Source organism: Syngnathus floridae, chromosome 20, assembly GCF_059516105.1.
Source record: "Syngnathus floridae isolate MCC-2025c chromosome 20, RoL_Sflo_1.0, whole genome shotgun sequence".
In the NCBI taxonomy this organism is placed as follows: Eukaryota; Metazoa; Chordata; class Actinopteri; order Syngnathiformes; family Syngnathidae; genus Syngnathus; species Syngnathus floridae.
In genome coordinates, this window is record NC_142432.1 from 1,945,309 (window position 1) to 1,966,106 (window position 20,798).

The following is a 20,798-nucleotide window of genomic DNA, read 5'->3' on the forward strand; positions in this document are numbered from 1 at the left end:
AGACCTGGTTTAATTTTCTTTTTTCAAGCTGAATCATGAACACTATCTAGTATGGACCTCTGCCGCAGTTACTTTATGATACACATATTATATCAGCAGTGTGACTAATATTTTAGCTTCTGAAGTTCTGTCCTTCACATTTTGTGTATTTGTCAGAGTGACATGCCCACGGCATCTTTTACTGCACTTGTCACTTTGGTCTATCAAAAACGTCCGACTATAAGTGACAACTTTCGCCCTGTGGCTACAAAATATTTTTTTTCCTGATCTTTCCAGGATCTTCATGTTTTGATTCACTGTTGATAAACTTTTTGCAGTAAACTTTTTAAATCAAATCTGCAAATATTGAAATGTTCTGCTTGATATTCAGATGCGCTGTACCGAAGCAAGCATGCTGAAAACGCCAAGTAGAGCCAACGATGCAGCTTGCATGTTGAAAGCCATTTACAAGGCATATTCATTAATTGATTAACAATCCATCCATTTTCTATCCGGCCTATCCTCGTTTAGGTAAAAAAAAAAAAGTGCTGTAGACTGACCTGAGCCGACTTGGGCTCGCTCGATGCTTAAATTGTAGCCTGAAGATCCAATGGGAGCAATGAAGCTCATGAATGAGGAGGAGTCTCCTAGTTTTGAAGATAATTATCCTTAGGCTAAAGAGTAGAGAAAGTAAATTATTTAGTGAGCAACATGGTGGATGCGAGTTGCACACAAGAGTAAGGGCCAAGTAGCAGCCTCTAATGCATGGTAACAAGTTTAAATTCTCATTTTCAAGTTCTATTGACATTTCACGTATTTAGTGCACTTGGTGGAGGTTTTCCAATATTTGTATGAATTTTACTTTTGATCCCATTTTATGCTTGCCTAGGCTTGCCGCCTTTCCCTTCAGTTCCTCTTTGTATAAATTCCGGGTGTGTAATTACATTTATTGTTGGACGGCTTTTGATTTTATAGTTGGGTGTTTCTCAAATCGTTGTCTGAAGTCGCAAATCTTTTTTACTTCAAAGTGTGCCTGTAAACTTACAAAGGCTTGTCTAAACTCAGGTTTTATCGTTGTCTCGAAGTGTCTAAACAAGCTTTTTTTCCCTCTGTCGGTTTTGCTTTACCATCGAGGCCTTCTCGCCTGCAAGCAGTTACTTTGGATGTGCTTCCGCGAGCACAAGTTGTTCTGTTACTCGGTGTATCTATCAATCGTGGCTTTCATCCGCTTCCCAAATCCTCAGTTTGAACTCCTGTGATGCGTTACCATGGCGCTCAGACTGACAGGCCAAGGTTGATGGGCAGAGAGATTGTTGCCTGTGTGTGTGTTGCCGAGATGATTGGGTGGGAGCAGAGAAGGGTGAATGTTGATTTGATGCTCGGAATAACATTAAGCCAAGCGTTGCTTTTCTCTATCTGTCAACTTTGTAGCCTTTGGTGTTCGATCACTAAGTGACAGCCTCATCCGTCTCATCACTTATAGCCAGTCTCCGCTGTCCTTGTCTCATCCTGGCTCGTTCATCTCCTTCCTACCTTTCATCAACTTAACTTCAACACATTTCATTGCAATAAATATAAGTCGTTGCAACAGTTGGGGCTTTGAATGTTGGGAAAACTTTTTCATGCTCACACATGCAGTCTACCTGTGTATGTCGATTACTTGGTTAACTTTTCTCTACTCCCTATTTGTGTGAAGTTCTTCCCACTTTAATTGTGTGGGCATTTGTCTTTGTTTGGAAATTTTGCCTGGTCCACATGGGACTTGTCAACACCCTCTAGCCTATGAGACTGTCTATGGGTCCCTGAGTAAATGATTTTCTCCTGCTTGTGATAAATGGAAAACAAATGTCGAGCTATTGCTCGTAATTTTGTTGCTATGCCTCCTCGTGAGTGCAGTTACTTGGAGAACCGTCTGTTTTGTTTCTTTTTTCGTCACGGGTATTCGGCGTTTCAACTTTGCTGGAGATTTGACTTCAAACTTAAATGGAAAAGAAAAGTTTGCTCAATTTATTTCAATTACAGAGCCCATTCCTATACCATTTTGATATGTTCGAATTTAAAATACCCAGCATGTGTGTGGTTCTCCTTTAAGAGCCAGACTAAAAATTGCTATATGCACCTTGGTGTATTCAGATGGCTCCTGATTAAGAAAAGATGAAGCATTTTTATGTGTCAGGAAAGTTGGAGTGAAACCAGACTGATGTTGACAGCTTAAAGCAGCCTTGATGGTGAAACCGGAAACACTAATTGAGGCTCGCTGTCATTCACAAGACGCTCTGTTCTGAAAAGTGTCTTAAAGAATCAACCCTACTGGATCGTTAGAAGTGCGACTGTTGTTTGGCTTGACGTGATGCATTTTGAAGTCACTTCATGCTTCTCTGCTTTGCACTTGGCTGCAAAAGATGTCCGAACTGATGAAAGGGTGCGCCTTCAACACCTCAGAGAAAAATCTTTTTGTGTGACGATCCTCTTGCATCTAATGGAAAAGAGTTTCTGGAGTCCAGTTCTGAAACTCCCTAGCCACTCCAAGCAAACTGTCTATTCTTCATTCTCGTGCTGTCGGTAGAAACAAAGGTCACACCCCAAGCATCTCCTGCCACACTTGCCATGTCACCTTTCTTACATTCATTTCATTTCATATATGACACATTTTTACTCAGTGACAGCCATGAGTTCTCTATTACTGGTTGTCAACTCCTATTGTGCAGCAAATATGACCTAGTGAACAGGCGGATTAAGCCCATCATCTGCATGCAGCCTGGGTTTAAGTTGCCACGCACTTAGCCAGCTGTCATGCCCTCCCCCACACATCATGCGGCGCCACAAAAATCAAACTAGATAGGAAGAGGTCAAGCTGTGTTAAACTCGCCATTCATGAGCTGTCATTTAGACCCGAGCATTAGCATTATGCACATGCATCCAAAGGCCATTTGGGGCTCCAGCTTCATGTCACAAAAAAAAAAAAAGCATCTCAGAGTCCCGATTCGAATTAGAGACAATCATCAGGCATTACAATGTATACACAAAGCGATGTTGAAGGCACAGATGTCTGCGTATCTTTTGGATGTGGTCACCATGTTTGTCAGTGCAGTGAAAATGTTCCCCATGTTTCATATCAAAAGCGAGGCTGGCGCACATGCTGTTTACTGTCACAGAGCAGTGCAGCATGGGAGACGTGCCAAAAACAACAAGAAGAAAGAATAAAAAAAAAAAAAACATGCATGTACTGGCAGAGGGAGGCAAATCTAATGAGTTCATTTCAACAACTCATTTGTTCCCGTATATAAAGTAACCGCTGCACGCTAAAGTGTAAAATCAGTTTTATCCAAAAACCTATTTGACTAAGCCAGACACATCCACGGTCATCACAAACAAATCAAAATCGGCTCAAGAAACGAATTGACAACTCTAAATCTGTCTATCAAATGAGTTTGGAATAAGTATATGTGGGATAAGTATTGATTCATCATATTGAAGTAATGGTAGAGCCATTTATTTATAAAATGACCAATTACTTCATTTTCCTTATATTCAATACTGTGAAGGAAATATTGGCCGTCTTTAGTAGAGACTTTTATTAGTCCCATGAGGGAAACTAAGGATCCTCATTGCACTCCATCGGAGAAAAGTACTCTTTCAACTGTCTACCATTCACACACTCCATTCTCCCAGCCACCCACAGACCCTCTCTAATCCCCTGGCGGACTCGCGCTCCCTGGGACGGGATTAGATGCTTCTCTCCTCTACAGTCGGCGAAGCTCGAGGCTGTCGGTGAGGACACGCAAGAAAGAGAAGGACAATGAGTAAGAACTAAAAGCGGCAGTGAATAGGGCACGGAGGGCAAGAGAGAGGCAGAGGTGCGTTGGTATAAATCACTTGAGCGCAATGTGTCAAAAGGAGGAGGAAAACATCACCTGCAGCCCACGGGAGGGGGGAGAACGCCTGATGTAATGTGGTGATGAGACAGATGAGTGAAAAGGTCGGGAAGATGTTCCAGATATAAACGGTTTCCATACACACTATGCTCTTGGAGATTAAATACCTTCACTATTTACATTGAGTAATATCTGATGAGTGCTTCTAAGAACCTTGAGGTCAAGGATCTTTTCCCAATTCACCAAAACCTCACTAGTGGAGGTAATTGATATAAATAAGTGACTGCGATTGATTCGGTCTTGTCCAGAAACGTAGTAAATCATAAATCAAACTTACTGACATATTCATAAATTCTGACATGGATCGCAAAGCTTGTCAAATATATTCATTCCATCATACTGGCAAGGGCGTTTCTAGCAGCAGTCATTAGAAGCTGAAAGAATCTAGAAATTAATGTGGATTGAATTATTTTTGGGGTTTTGGTGAGTAAACAATACATTCAATCAAAATCTGGCCTTCTTATTATCCATTGCAGGGCACTGAAATTGTTAATGATGGATTTGGATAGAGGTTCAAGACGGCTAATGGGGATGTACCATTAGTGGGTATTAAATAATGCAATTACAAAGCCTTATAAAGGTGCTTTGCTGTCAAGACTCAGAAGGCAAAGCATTTAAAGAGTTCATCGAGTTGGATACACAGAGACAAACCAAAGCGTCGCAATACAAAAGCTTTGCCTTGAAAACAAATATGCTGAAATATAAAACACCCGGTTATTAATTGCGATTTTGCACAAGTGTGAATTGAAAGCACAATATTAAAGCCTTGCAATTTGCGGCTCAATCAAAATAACAAAACTTCAAGTTCAAACCATGTCATGGAATGAAAGAGACTGTGGCTGCTTAGTACAATAGTAGCATTACAAATATTTTTGATTTTAATTAAATATGCAAATGAGTTTTAGCAAGCAGACTAACTCTTAACATTACGCCACAAAAATCAGTTTTATCATTTACTTACTTTTGTTCAAACAAACTAAGTCATATCTTTTCAATACCAAATCAAAGTTATGTGACTCGAGTTGCATTTACTTTACCCTATCCTCCAAGTTTGTATCTCTCAGTTTTTCTTCTGACACTCACTTCTCCTTCACGCAATAATACCTACCCGCCCGCACATAATAGAAATCCATCTTCAAGTCACAAAATCTGACTCAGCAGTATTTTCTCCTCGCTCGTGCTCTCGGATCGACAACAGGAAGTAAATGCTACGGGTCAATAAGCCAGCTCCCCGTTATCACCTTTCACATGTGCCTGAGAACTACCACAAACGATTCCTGTTTTAAATCCATTTTACTTTCACACAGTGTTGGTAACGCTCAAGCTTGGATGCAAACGAGCGTACACTCCGAAGTGCCCTGTTGAGAACACAGGTGGCAATGCCGCCGTCCAACTGTGCGCTGTAGTGGGCGACCTCATGTTCCTCTTTACAAGGCGGAATACTGATCCAGACAATTTAGGTGGTGACACATGCTTATGTAATGTGCTGCAGATGGCTCTATAAAATGATGGTTTAAGTTCTCTTATATGTACTGTTTGATGTGCAATGACACACCTGCCACCTGTCTTGGGCATGAAAAAAAAACTGAAATATTATAGACTTTTATGTTTTACAAGCTTGTTTGACTTCTGCTACGGTGCCATTTCAACCTTGAGAGAATCCCTTTTATATTATAGATGGTGTATTTTGTATTCGGAGACATACAGACAGGAGACAACTTCAATGGAAGAGAAATGATGGACGAGTGATTTCACCGACCATTGGGATGGAAAGAATGAATATCTTTAATTTATTATGTAGAGTTGGGAGCTTTTTGAATATAGACTCAGTTGCTGGAGAATAAAACTGAGAATAATGCATTATCTCAGTATGTTGCCCATTGTTCTGGTGAATTGATTTGCATGGAAACTTCCACTGAATAGAGAAACAACAAAAGGAAAAAAAATTAATGACATAATGAATGGTTAGACTTTGATAATTCCATTTTCATGTGGTTTTTTTTTTGTATTTGTAATCATGTGGTTTTGTGTCGTTGGTGTGTTGCAGTGTGCTTTATGATAAAATATAAATAAATATAATAGACCTCCTTTTAGCCAGTTTAAAATGCAATGGTTGGACTTTGATGATTTACTTTTCATATTTTTTTTTGTATTTGTTCAGTCTCAGTCTGATTCTGTTACCAACTACGGCAGCTCCTTCAACCCAGTGAGGCCCATCAGGGCCCCAAATACTGTAGATAAGACTTGGCAACAAAAATCGTTTTTATGCCGAGTGCACGGGCGCCAGTGGACCAAAATAGGGCCCTTTGTGTCTCACCATCCCGCAAAGAGGTGCAGTGGAGACAATGCCTGTGTGGCTCCACTTAAGTGAACATACCCATTTGTGCAATGCTATTAGTGTACTTTATTTAAGTAATACAGTTTCCATTTAAGTCGGCTGTCTCTTTGTGTCCCATCGTCTGCTCGTGGTCCACATGATCATGATGACTTGACTCATTCACAGTTCAGAGGTCAACTGTACTGACTTCGCTCTTTTAAAGAGGGCAAAACGGCTTGTGAGCTTCAAGAGGGAAAATAAGCAGAGGAAAAAGAAGCTTGGCAAATGAACAAATGTAAAGGAGTCAATTTTGGGGAGGAAAATAGGCAGCCGCAGGGGCTCCGGGATTTCAGCATATTTCTCCATGAGAGGACCCGAGAGCACATTTTAGTGAGAAGAGTAAAAATTGGACAAGGTGAATGGAGTTCAGTCTAAGCTTCTCTTGAAAATAAGCAAATATAAATATTTGAAGAACCTAAATACAGTATCTTTTCTATAATAAGATAAAGAAAAATGTTTTATTTAACCTCGCTTGCAATAACACAAACTGTCACAGCAGAATCTGACTTTTGTATAAAGTGTGACATATTAAAATACAATTGTCACAGTTTTCACCTTAGTGTTCAGCTTACCAAAAACTTTCCTGCCTGCTTATCTATGATTATGTCCTCCTCTGTAGATGACTCCATCGTTCATAGAGGGCACCGCTGACAGCGGAGGCTTGAAACTAGCAAGAAACAAGCCTTAAAAAATACATTGCAAAAAATAACATTTCACACAAGTGCTTGACTTAAAAACTTTTCCCTTGTAAGCACTCCAGCACAGGCCCACTGATTTTATCGTTTTAATTTAGGATGGTTCACACTTTATAAAGCAATATATAATGTGATTATTTTTCTTTTCCTGCTTCGCTGTTACCAAGTGCTTGAATAGAAATAAACACAAAAGAGTAGACTGCAAATTTTGAGTCTTATTTAGTAGAAGCTACAAACACGTATGCACATTTCTCTGGGTCAACGCAAACACTTTCATGGTGTGAAAACCGGAGTAACAAGCAAAATAAAATTTCTATTCAAATGGATGAAGATGCTCACTCAGCCCATATGCGGTTGGAAATTACATTAATGTTGCGGATGCGATTAAAGGCGGTGGATAAACAGGAAATGCAGGATATGAGAAAAAAATTCAGTTAAAAAAACTGGTGGACAACGTTTTGTACCACACGGTTTCTTTTATGACTTTTAGCGGTTCTTTAAATGTAAAACGCATGCAATGGCTATCAAAAAGGCCAACATTGTTAAAAGACCACATTACACAATCTGCATTGTGTCGTTTCAAAGACTTTGTCTTCACTTTATCTCCTCTATGATAAAATGGCTTTATTTCACTTTATCTTTCTTGGACTCAGCAAGCAGAAAATGTAAATGTGTGCTATCATTCAATCAATGTCAGCCTCCACTGAGTTAACTGCAGAAAAGCAAATGAGCAAATGTTTGACACCAAGTGTTGGCATTGCCTGCAAAGTGTGTTCTTTTATGGTGTCACTTGCTGGATGAAAGTTTTATTTTATCCCTCCTGACCACCAAGAGGCGGTTGGTTATAGCAATAAATGTTTCCTTTGCTTTTGTGCAGTCTGAGTATGAATGCTAAATGAAGTCACCTGTGACCCTTGGATGACCCTGGAAGTATATAGGTGTCAGCAGAAGTTCATTTTCTCTTCTCATGTGGCATTTTGCATTCTGCTGGATACTTCTCTAGTCTGAAAGGAAATGGAATTGTCTATCAAGATCACCTCACTTTGTTTCAGTATATTTGTTAGAGCATATATATATATTTTTTCTTTCTTGATGAAGCCTGCTCAGCTGCTTCTTGGTATGGTGAGCGTGTCAGATGTCTGGGCAGGGAAATTTGCATCGATGACAAGGGCAAAAGGGAGAATATAGCCCTTAGAGAAGAGGAAGGAATCTATCACGTTGGCAAATAAGGTAAAAAAAAATCTTATCTTTGAAATACATTCTTTATACAGCTTTTGAATTGAATTAAATTTGTAGACTTTAGTCTGGGGTCAAATACTGAATTGAATGACAAGCACTTGAGCGCTAATCACTATGTACTTCTGATTCTTTAATGATTCAAGCATGGATAAAAAAATGTAGTCAAAATTAGTGCAAAAACTGTCTTCAGCTGGCCAATTTAAGTTTCTATGGTTGACAGAGTGCCTAGTGGAAGAAAGGAAGCCCAACTTAAGTTCTGACCATAGAGAGGAAAAAGTTGAGTCTTTGTAAGAGCAGTTTGTAGAGAAAAAAAAAAACACAACGTGAGAAACCACACTGAAGAGCGAACAGGTTTCTGATTGCAGGGGTGTGAAGAAGTTCTGTCGAGGGACTATGTGTTGGAAGATGGCTAGAGTGAAATAGTTGAAATACAGGAGAGCTGCTTTGATGAGAAATGAGCTTGAGCTCTCTGACTCAAGTTTGCATGAGCTAAAATGTGTGCAAAGATGATTGCATACGCAAACAAATGTGGAAACGAATCCAACCCGTCGTTTGCTAAATGTGCGCTATTGGGTCATAGTTTATTTTGCACAATCTGGGAGAAGTATTTGCAAATACTGTAGATGTGTATTTGGCAGGCACAAAATTGAGATGCCTGTTTTCGCATATTTACTAAATACAGCATCTGAAAGGCATGTGTAAAAGCAACATCACTGTTTATACAGTCACACAGCTGCAGCATTAACATACAGAAAAAAAGAAATTCCAATTAAATCCCCTTCTCTTTATTTTCTAACACTGACTCCTCTGGGCCTCATGTTGATGACTCTTCTCACTCCCCATCCTCAGCTAATCCAGCCATCCATTCATCCATCCAGCCATACCATCACGGACAGTCCAACAGCACTGACATTTCTAATCAACAACAAGGGCTTGTTGCACACAATGCTGCCCATTTAGGCACAAAAAACAAGTACCCAGTGGCCCGTAAAGCGGCAACGGTCCAATAGCGCTGACATTCCACTTAATGGAAACCATAAAACTGCAACCAAGTGCTACAGAAATGGGGCAACCATCAAGCACCAATATTCTCCTTCAATGCCATAGCCAAATATGGTAAAAATGTCAACAATGGGTCATAAAATAAACATTAAGTAAGAAAATATATATGCACTATACCATGGGTAGGCAAAAAAAGTAATCCGAACCCTTTCAACACTGAGCCCCTTAAAAAATGAGTATGGATCAGTACTAACAACCACCCCCCCTCCACTTCCTGCTACCCCAAGCGTCATCAAGAAATTTAAGAAAAAATTAATCTCTTACGCATTGATGATAAAACCTAACCTATTTGGCAGATGTAATGCACTTTAATTAATTTGTATTTTTTTTGGTCAATCTCTAGTTTAATAGACAGTCCACCTTTTGAAATTTTACCATTTTTCACCCGTTTAAGTTATCCTGCCCTCCTCCTTTCAGAGGTGCTGGTCCTTTTTAACATACTGTGTGATAATGTGTGGTGCCTTATTCAATTATGAAAGCTGGCAAGTTCACAGAGGTTATCCTATGGTTTCAAATCAAATTAAAATAAGACCATCATTTTCTTAGCCAGCCTGTTCTTAAGAGGCAGGAGTAGTTAATGATAATCCGTTGTAGCACCATCGGAGGATGTCCATCCTTTGAACCATAAAGTTCCTTTCAAATATATTCTGTAAAATTCTTCCTCTCCTTTGTATTTGTCTTTCTTTTCACTTTGAATCTCAGGGATTTGGCAGCGTTTTCTCAAGCAAGGCAAAAGGTGAACGGCAGCTTTTATCACTTGACCAGAGGCTATTAGTAGTTAGCAGTTTTTTCTCTTGAGGCTGCTACTTTGCCCTCTTGATTCTCAAGGGTAGGGATAAGTAAGGTTAAAGTAAAGCACATTTCACCTTTATATTATTCTCTGCAACCATAACAAATCAAAAAGTCTTTGTTTTTGCTCTAACCACGCTTCTAGTATTGGATTAAAAAAAAAAAAACCTTGCTGGCCTTCCTGATGAGAAAATAACTTTAAAATTAAAATAGAATCTTAGGACCTTTAGTTGTGGTGTCTTCAGTGGAGTTTTTTTTCTTCACTTCACAGACAGATGGCCAACAGAAGTTGTGCCACTTGGAGGAAAGTGCTTGCATCAACTTTCAACACTTCATTTACTTTCATTGCTGTAGAACAGCTGGAGGGTATTAACCTGTTGATCCCTTGTTTGTCACCGTGTAGCCTAAATGGCCACCCTCTCTTTTTTTGGTGGCCTGAGCATATATTGTACCTTTGGCACTTTAGCAATGCATCATGTAATTGAGTTGACTTTGACTCTTAAACTGAGAAGTGTGTCATAAAATGTGACATTAAGAGCCCAGACGTAAATAGAAGTTGATGGTCTATTTCATATAGCCATCAACATCCATGCTTGAGAGGTTTTTTTTTTTTTTAGTAAGTTTTTCATGCCAACCAAGCAATTTCAAACCCTAATATGTTATTTTACTGCCTGCCAGCTGAAAAGGGTACTTTTAATTTGATTGTTTTATTTATTTAAGTATTCACTTTCTGGTTCTGGCCGCTACCTTCCTTTTTTAATATAGTTTTTTTGGAAGTTGGAATGCACTTAGGTACTTTATATTTTATGGAAATAACTATTTTGGGATTAGAATAACATGGAATTCAACCAGTGTGACTTATTATGATGCAAAGTAAACAAAAATTGTTCATCTCAGTTCAGATGAAAAATGAGCACAAAGTAATAGTCAATTAATCTCGCTAATGTTACACTTTCCACTAATGTAGACCGTAGGCATTATTTAATGTGACCGAACCTTTTCAGCAGCCAACCAAGGCTAATAGAATGAAGGGCCAAAAGGTGTAAACATGGCACAATGGAGAACACAACCCAAGGGGAAACGTGGTTTCACAACAAAATATTGTTTTTCTCCTCAAATTCTTTGTTGGACTGGAAGAAAGTAAGTCCGAAACACCGAGGGACTTTGCCAGTTGGTCTTAGAGTACACAAAGATCGATGAGGTCAAAAGCTCGCTGTGCTCAGATGCATTGATGTCAGCAGAGATAAAACCCCGTGGACCACCAAACATGAGAAGCGTGGCTTGAGATGAGTACTTTCGGGATCAGGAAGGAATTGCTGCATGTTGGTGAGATAAAGTGGTAAATGAGCAAAATCATATAAAAATGTTTGCAACCATGACTGAATGCATAATCAGGAAAAAGAATCAAGGAAAAGAAAATCTGTTTTTGCCTGCAAGCAAACTAAAAAAAAAATAACCACCAGTGGATTGGATTTAATTTGAAGTGTAGAGGTTAAATTGAAAATTGACATATACATTATAGTTAGTCTCTCCCGTAAACTACTCAAGTGCCAACGCCGTACTTTATTTTAATGATAGGCATTGCTGTGGCAGTGATCCCAAATGAGACAACATTGATTGCATGAATCGATATTTTAGAAAAAAAGAATCTTTCAGGAGCAGGAGGCACAATAATATGGAAGTCGAGTAGAACTGTAGAAACTGTGATTGGGTGGAGAGACAGCTTGTTTACATCATCATGCCCACCTTGTATCCTCTCATTCGATCTTGCTCCGCACGAACATCACATTGGCATACAAATATGATTTTCATCAATGAGAAATAACAAAAGGCCCTTTCTTAAATGTCACACATTGCATATCGGATATATATTGAGTTCCACATTTTCAAAGCTCGGAATGGACTTTGAAGCCACGCAGCTATTTCCATTCTTGACATCATGAATGTAAAAGAAAGAGCAAGTTTTAAGAATGGGAAAACATCTAAATCCCTCTGCTGGGACTGATTGTCTCGCTACACAGTGCCCCAGAATTTATATTGGACTTAATAACATGTTTACCTCTGCTGCAAGCAGCCACTAATCTGCTCAGCAACATCTCAGAGGATCTCTTGCATCTATCGCATCTTCCTCGTTGACTCCTTTCAGCTCCGTGTTACAAATGCTTCAATATTTATGAGAAGTTTTTGGACTTTCCTCCTCTGTGGCTCATGCGCTGAAATGTACACCACTTTCACTGCAAGGTGCTTCGACCTTGTTCGAGTAGGAACGTTAGGAGAAAGACAGCCACTGTCATGTACAATTCATGTGTGATTGGAAAAGGAATCGGGGGAATACAGCGTACCGGAACCTATCGCTTCTATCTGGCCTCAGGCAAAGCACACTGGAGTACACGCAAACATGCATGTATGATGCAACTATATGTAATTATCTCATAACATATAGTCGTTGTGCTCTAATGTATCCATGTGGGATAGCACTACACATGACTCTTTTATATTGTTGCATTAATAGTTCTGCTTGTTGGTAAAAATAATTTCCAGACCCATCTAAAGGAGTCAGGATTTTTTATTTTTTTTAATTAAACTCTGTGATGTGATTTAGGTTTCTGTTTGAGTATCACGGATTACAGGACAGATTTATGCACCTTGCTTTGTTTCATAAGACTCTTCCGACTCCAGGTTAAATCCAGGTCGATGTAATACGTGAATGGATTTTTAGGGAGATGTTGATGTGAAAATAAAGGTATCGTTTTAAAGGGAAATAAATTTTAATAAATTCTATCTATATGTGTCAGGATTTCCTTTATTACACTGAGTCAGCTAACTCATAACATCATATCCTATATAAATCAAGTGTAAGGATCTTAGCGGGCAAACACAATTTGCAGTTGATAGGTTTTAATAACCAAAAGAGCACAAAGACGTTACCATAAAATGAAAAAAAGAAGAATAAAAGAGCATCATTTTTCTCCAGACATTATTTTTATGCCTTCTTTTTCTCTGCTGTTGTAACGTGTTCTTATCATCTCGTCATTTCAACAAAAGGTGTGAATTTGCGCAGATATGGTGGACCAAACTGAACAAAGCATCTCTTCACACTTACACAGATGCCCTGTTACTTCTTACCCATGTGACTCACTGTAGCTCTGAAGATTTGAGAGCAAGGGAAGATGTCGTACTGTTTGTTAATTTTTCACACGTCATCTTTACACTACAGGAGCTGTTCGACTTCAATGTTCTCTTGTTTGCTTCACCTCATGTTTGTAAACCTTCGTGGCCTCCTTCCACATTGCCCTAAATGCCCTACCCGCTTATCTGGAATACATCCGTCCAAAGTGTAGGGAGGAATAAAAAGCAATCAAACCAAGTTAAATATATTTTTCCATTTCATCATCGTTCTTTTATTCATTTTCTTTTGAAATCCCGTCAGGGCTTTGTGTTATAATCTCATGTTATTCCATCAAAGAGACAACCTGAAACCAACAATTTGTGAAATTGCAGCAGACTGCTTAAAAAAGGCATTTGTGATTTTTAACGACAAAAAATCTTCCCCCTTCAAGTGTTAAATAAATCCGGTTTTTTTTTCTTTTCTCAGACTGCCTTGATTTGTGCAAATGTTATCCAATGATCAGCAGCTGTTCGAAAAGCTGTTCAGAAAGCCGTAGACCCAAAATCACAAGTGTCTTTGAACCTATAGCTACTTAACACGTAAATATGATGGTCGCATTTGTGTGTTTGTGTGTGCGTGTGTGTGAAATATAGATCTGCATCACGTCACTCTTGCGCTACGTATGTACGCCACGTCTCATTAAAAGGTGAGATCGTTTAATTGCTTGGTAATTGATGCACGCAGCTCAGCGGGATATAAGGTTTAATTCCTCTGAGCTAACGAACGATAAATCACACGGCGCACAAACTCGCAGTGAAGGAAACATAAATCAAGGACTAAAGGGTCTGTCAGTTCTCACTTTGATGATAACATCACACCCACCTCTGTCTCCTCTAACAATCTCCTTTAAACCCAACTTTACACTTTGTTCTTTTGTAGCTCGGCAGCACCTCTGCTGGCAAAGAGAAGTAATGCATTGCTAGCGTTATCTCTATTTTATAAAGTATAATGTTGACACATGAAGTTGATGGACAATTTGTCTTCGCAGGCCACGTAAAATGATGTGTCAGGCCGTATCTGGCCCCCGGGCTTTTAGTTTGACACCTATGTCTTAGAACAACTGCATCTTCTGTTGGAAGATTTTCGTCTCGCTGTGGATGAATACAATTTCCAAGTAAACCCCCCACCACCAACACCAACCTAGCACCATGCAACTCCATTCTGACACCTCACCTTACACACCTGCATGTGTCATTTAGATCTTTGTGCTGTGCAACACCAAATATAATTAAGAGTGTAAATTGAATTTCACCCTTGTGGGATTATAATCAGTAGAATCAATTAAACATGAACATTTTAATTTAAAAACAAATGGTGGTAGCAAATGCAGTGGTGGTACATGCTTTCCAAATGAGTGACACAATAATTAGTCTTGTAACAGCAACTTGCCAATTATTTTTTTCTGTGCAGTATTTTCATTTCTTTTCATAATTCAGTTAGTACACACTCTTGTTTTTATTTTAGAAAATGAAAATATTTTTCCAATGTTACTTTTCATTATTATGTCCATTTAACTATAATAACCTTTGTGCCCACACACTAAAACGTTCACCAGCACTGGCTGGATTGTCATTTGCAGCCTTTCTAATACTTCCTTAAAATCTCCATTTATAAGTTGAGTCACTAATAAGCAGTTAGAGAGCAAAAGTTCTCGAAGGACAAAAATGTGAAAAGTGGCAACGGCAAATTAAAGTTCACCACAATGGCGGATTAGATCAAGGGTAGCAAAAGGCAAATTAAAGCGGTGGTGTTGAGGTGGAAACTTGACAGGTCCTCTGTCACTCTCCATTTTTACTGGCTAACTGACTTTTCCACCACTCTGTTCTCCCGTGTACCCTTTTGAAATGACTATTCTGCCCCTTCTGCAATCACCGCGCACATTGACTAATAGAGAATGATGGATGGAAGAGTTGGAGCAAAATATAATCTACAAATAATAAGCCTATCAATTCTATAGCACAATATACTGTAATAAAGAGAGCCATCTGAATGCATATAGAGACTTCATTTGGAGACTTTTAATGTTACCGAGCAGGGCCTGCTCAAACTGATTCATGCCGAATAATAAAATCATGATTCAAGGTTTGAAGGCGTGTGTGCGTGGGTGTCAGAGAACAGAGTAATTAGTTTTTGTCAAGGCTGTTTTGCAGAGCAGGGTTGGATTAAATCCTAATGCACAGAAAACTGCCTTTGCTTGCTTGGCCTCTGTCAGGTTAGTGCTTCGAACTGAGTGGACTAAAATGAAAGAGATAATACATGGAATGGAAATGAGCCCAAATCCTGTTGGGCAAGAATTGCTGCAAGGAGTTGACAAAGCACTTCATGTGTGTGTGCTTTGGGGATTTCAGCACAAACAACTCTTTGGAGTTGATGTAATGCGATTGAAGGCCAGTTGAAGTCATTGACATCATTGATTATTTTTTTAGTGCAGAATAGCGCCTTCCAAATATTTTGCACCACGGACCAGTTTAAAGTAAAAATATATTTGGACAGACTGACATAGAATGATAATATATAAAAGTGAATCATCAAAAATCTCAGTTTTATTTTTCCAAAAATATTCGTTTTCCAACACAGTTTGATTTAAAATGCAGTATGTATATTTTTGACTGCTCGATGAATCCATCAAGCTGCAACGAGGCTAAGTTGAGTTCATTCAATAGCTTATGATGTCAAGATTATTGTTCTGCAGAGACTTGCACTGGCAGCAATCCTGCACACATGTGCATTGTTCCGATCCAAACACGGGGGTGGAAGCACACATTGTACATAAGCAAATATTCACTTTACCAATAGAACATTAAAAGCTGAATTCATTTGGGATATTTGCCAGAAGCTTTATAGTGATTTACCATCTCTAAAAAAAAAAAAAACACAATAATTTTGCAAATGCTTGCTCAGCTAAATGGTAAAGTGTTTGAGCTATTGTGACTTGATCGGATTTAAAACAAATCTATACAGATTAATTGCATGGGACTGAAATATTGGCTGTTTTATGTATCGTGCCCAACGAAACCTCAGACGACCAGGTAGAGAAATGCCCGAAATATTTAATCCACACGCAAGAGGACACGTGCACACATGCAGGGCTATTTTCGAAAAGGAATTGGAACAAAAAAAGTGAGGCTATAACCTAACCTAAAAAGGACATTAGAGTTGATAAGGCAGACTGAATGAAAAATTTAAAGAGAAATCATGACAACACAATCATTGAGGGAGACAAGCTATGCGTTCCCTTATTCTCAGTGGACGTCTTCTAAATGTGTCAGTACGCTTTTGTTCGAGCTATTTTTACGTGTACTTTGTCCCCTGTTGGTATGTGTCTTTTCTGAACTTGAATTTGCTACCTTTGCAATCCAGTCTAATCTAGTTTTCCTGACATTCATCATCTCGTTTTGCTCGACAAAATTGAAGAGACATTTTAACGTAGCTTTTACTTGGTAAAGCATATTTAGTCGCTATTTTTGATCATTAGAGCACACAAATTAAAATCCATTACAATTTGCCGTTCTGCTTTTGGCCGCATGACTTGTTTGTGAGCTCAGCATCACTTAATGTGCACTAAAAATAACTTTTCACCCGTCACAATTTTCTTAGTTACACTCGACCCCGTCACCATTCATTCCCCATCTCTGGTCTTTCTGTCCACATTCCCTTTTTGCCTTCCCAATGGGACCGTGAGCAATGGTGCGGCATTTGAAAGTGAACCAAAAGTTAGACCGGCGCCCAATTAAAATGCACGGAGCGACAGTTCGGAGATGTGGCAACCATCAACATCACAGACAATTTCCGGTGTCTGTGAAGTTGTGAACAAAGTTGTGAAAGAATGCCAAAATGGCTGGAGTGATTGAAACGCCGAGCACACTAGAGTAAAAGTCACTAAACTTTGCTGACACTTTTGTCACAATTGGATCTCACCATACGCTGCAAAGGCAAGCATTGTTAGTGTCAGGCAATTATTTTTATCCACAGTGCAATAATCGATGTAAAATGCAATTAACGCTTCTTGGAATTGTCAAGTCCTTTTAATTGAGTGTGATCTTTATAAAAGGAAAGTTTTGGCATTGGATTTCATTACGATATGCAAGTGTACATTTCCTATGATTCAAGGTACATGGATTGGACATTTAATAATTTAGGGGATGGTAGATGCAGCAAAAGAGATCCAGATCCAGATGAAAACAAGAATCCCGAAGTTAATGACTAAAATTGTTCCTATTTTCAGTAGAAATAGGAAACTCGAGTCAATTTCCCTGCCAAATACTCGACTTGTTTTCGTGTGTGGGCTTTTCTTCACACTTTCCAAATCCCCACTGTGCTCAAGCACTCACGTAGGAACACTTCCAACAGGACTGACCCATCTTCAGCAAACACCCGTGGGGATTCTCGCTATCTTTTGCAGGGGGCTTGCATCATGCCACTTCCTGTAACCCAAGGACTTTGCAGCACCACATTCACAGCAGGGGGGCAGCCTTGATGAGAACCCACTGGCCTTTAAGTGCTTAAGTTTGAGAAGAAAGACCAGAGCTAATTGGCAAAGTTAAGAATTTGAAATCCTATTGGTTTATTCCTTTGTAGTAGCATTATGCTAAAGGAAGTAATAGCCTGGGAGTTTAAGTTTGTATGCCTTGAAGGGGCAAGTCTGGGGTAGTTGATGAGAGTGCTCGCTTTCACTTAAATGTTTTTGCAGTATTTATTGCAACTTTTACAGATGGAGTAGTTTCTGGAAGATCATTATTTAGCCCATGTTAATTACTTTATTTGTCTTATCTTATCTCAGACCAAATCCAACTAGACAGAGATCTTGATAAGTGCAGTGTGAAAAGACCTGCTTGGAGTAAGCTGACTCAAGCTGCCGTCAAATAGGTTGAACAAATGTGTCACGTCGCCCTCAAATACTGTTATGAAAAATTTAGTTAAGGTATTGTCAAGTTTGATAAGCCGAATCCATTGAGGTTTTCAGCAAAACATCATTTGATAAAGTGTCGGGAGTATCGTAAAAGTGTATACACATCTTCTTTATCATGTTGTCTTCTAAATAGACTGGGGTTGGATTTTTTTTTTTTGGGGCGGTGGAATGTTTTGCTTCTTTTCCGAACAGATTGAGAGATCAAGACGAGAGATATATCTGAGGTCGACAAAGGGCTAAAAAGATGACTGAGGAGTCTACCAGGGATGAACATACTTGAGAACATCTGAGAATAAAAAACATGGGGGAATCAAAGGCTTTTGAAATACGTATCACAGCTGTAATTTTCCGGCAATTGAGACTATTAAGCCGCCTCATTTTCAAATACTAGGTGCTGATCAAGGAGGAGTCAACCCTTTGGAGTTCCACTTTCATCCAACTAGCCTTACTTTATGCCTCTAATGAAGGGTCGTGACCTGGAATGAATTCACACTCATAAATGTACACAGTGCCCTTCATAATATTTTTGTCTACAGTTCACGATGGTGATGCTTGGATAGATCTTTTGTTCATTTCTCGGAAATTATTCAGTGTTGTCAAGCAATGAAGAATTGTCTTCATAAAGTGGCATTGCCCTCTTCACCCCTGAGAACTTTGTCACAGGCTGTTGTCTTGTTATAATTTCCACCAGACAGTCAGACTGAGGGCTCTCAGGAGCACACTTGTTTTAATGTTCCACTCGTACCTTATCTCTGCTGGCCAGCACGGAGAGTGAATATCATCTACAGGTAGCAGTAAGCGAGGTCAGCCTTTATGGCAGAATGGGCAACTTACGGCATTTACATATGACATTTCAAGGGGGGGGGCGGACGGGGGAATTATTTTACTGAATACATTTCTGGTTCATTTGGAGATATCAGGCATCCTGTTAATTAAATTTGCTCTGTTTGTATTGTAAAGGTTATCACAAGCAGTCTAATATTTTTGATTGGATTTTAACAAGCAGTTTAGATGTGTCATGCTTCTTCAGGGCCAATTATGTTAACTGGGTTAACATTTTGGGTTTGATTTTAATAATAAGAGAGGCTCTGCTGTTGGTGAACAATTTGTTTGAATTTTAGATTCTTTAATCTAATTTGTGTTTATGATTTGCCGTCTTTCCATTCACTCGCTCAGTGACTTTATGTCAGCTCCTAGCGGACCACAACTTGTATATCGTACAACGGACATTGATCAGTCGTGTTTCTTATGATGAAGGTTGACATGAATATTAACTCTAGAAAAACACAGTAACTTGCTTTTTCTAACCTCATATTGGCTGAAATGCAAATAATGTCATTTCTTTATCGGGAACAAGAGCAGAAAGGTAAAACTCCTGTAATCTTTCTCCATCTAATAGACGACTGGTGACAGAAACCCAATTAAGCCCTTTGATCACCCCACTGTTCTGAAAATAAGAAGATTGATAGCATTTTGTTTGGTAGATCAAAGTGCCGACACGGTGTATTAATGTAGCTGTCGGAACCACTAAGACGCACTCTCCGATCAGTATGCAGTTTGAAAAATTCCATCATGCTGCGATGATGGTCCCTCGCGGCTTCAGTAGTTTTATCTCCGTCAAACTGGATTTGGTCAGGAACTCATTTTTCACATTGTGCCACCTCTCATAGGAGCAGGCTAATTTTTACACAGCAGGTCAGGTTGCGGGTGTGCCAGCAATGGAGCGGCACCTATGAAATCCCAGTAGTGTATTCCCAAAGCAATTTATAATGTACTTTTAAAGTTAGAAAGAAGTTCTATGCACACAGAATGGTTGAGGACAGCAACATTAACTATGGGACGTTACATCATTATTGACCTCTGCTATCACATCTCCCTCTGGCCAGAATATTTCTGTTCATTTCATCACTGGCATGAAAATAGGAGTTCAAAACCTATTATTAGAGAATTCATTTACGGTTGATTTTTGTGATCATGAAAGTTGAATAAAGTGCTTTTTTGGAACCCTAAATTACTACGGCTGTTAGCCCAACATACAGCTGGCTGGTTCTTTGGATTGAACCTGTTTTTTCGGACACACATCTTCAGCGATTCCATGAACTGCCTACAAATAAGACGCTTAGTCTATCGAATAAGTGTTCTGTTTGTATTTGTTCCAGTTTGTTCTTTTCTGGGGAGTAAGCACCCAATTAGTGCTTATTTAGCTGCTTAGATTACAGAAGGAGAGGAGTCAAAGTAGAACAGAGGACTTATTCAGCTGCAGCATGTGGACAGCATGCTGTGAAAACCAAACCCCATAGAATTGGAGTATTTACATATTTCACAATTAATCTAAGAATTTTAGAGCTATCTCAAGCAAAAATATTTCTTGTAGCGTAAGACCAATATACGAGATAAACAATTAAAGTCATCAAGAGAATGCAGCGAGATTTTTAATTGGTCACAATTTTAGTCCAGGGAGAAATAAATAACCACAGTGGGTGAATTATACAAACATTAAAAATATCATATCGAGTTACTTGTGACCCCCCCAATTAAGGAACACATCTCAAAAACTTTTTTTTTTAATCAGAGTAGCTATTTTTGTGTTAACAATGTTAATGTTGTTCTTTGCACTGAATGGTTTGCACTTTACTTTTAATTG

The 20,798-nt window shown here is 39.1% G+C and overlaps 1 protein-coding gene and 1 long non-coding RNA gene across 5 annotated transcripts in view; one reads left to right on the plus strand and one right to left on the minus strand.

Moving 5' to 3' along the window:
- Positions 1-20,798, plus strand: part of cntnap2a (contactin associated protein 2a) — a 132,926-nt gene that overhangs the window by 9,863 nt on the left and 102,265 nt on the right. The window lies entirely within an intron of this gene.
- LOC148380684 (uncharacterized) lies at positions 6,272-8,117 on the minus strand. Of its 3 annotated transcripts, none has more exons than XR_015854610.1 (3): positions 7,892-8,117; positions 6,864-6,958; positions 6,272-6,474 (listed from the first exon to the last, which is right to left on the minus strand). It is a non-coding gene; the product is annotated as an uncharacterized LOC148380684 (long non-coding RNA). The 3 variants fall into 3 exon arrangements; XR_015854608.1 differs by lacking the exon at positions 7,892-8,117 and adding an exon at positions 7,326-7,707 and having other exon boundaries at positions 6,272-6,445; XR_015854609.1 differs by lacking the exon at positions 7,892-8,117 and adding an exon at positions 7,326-7,707.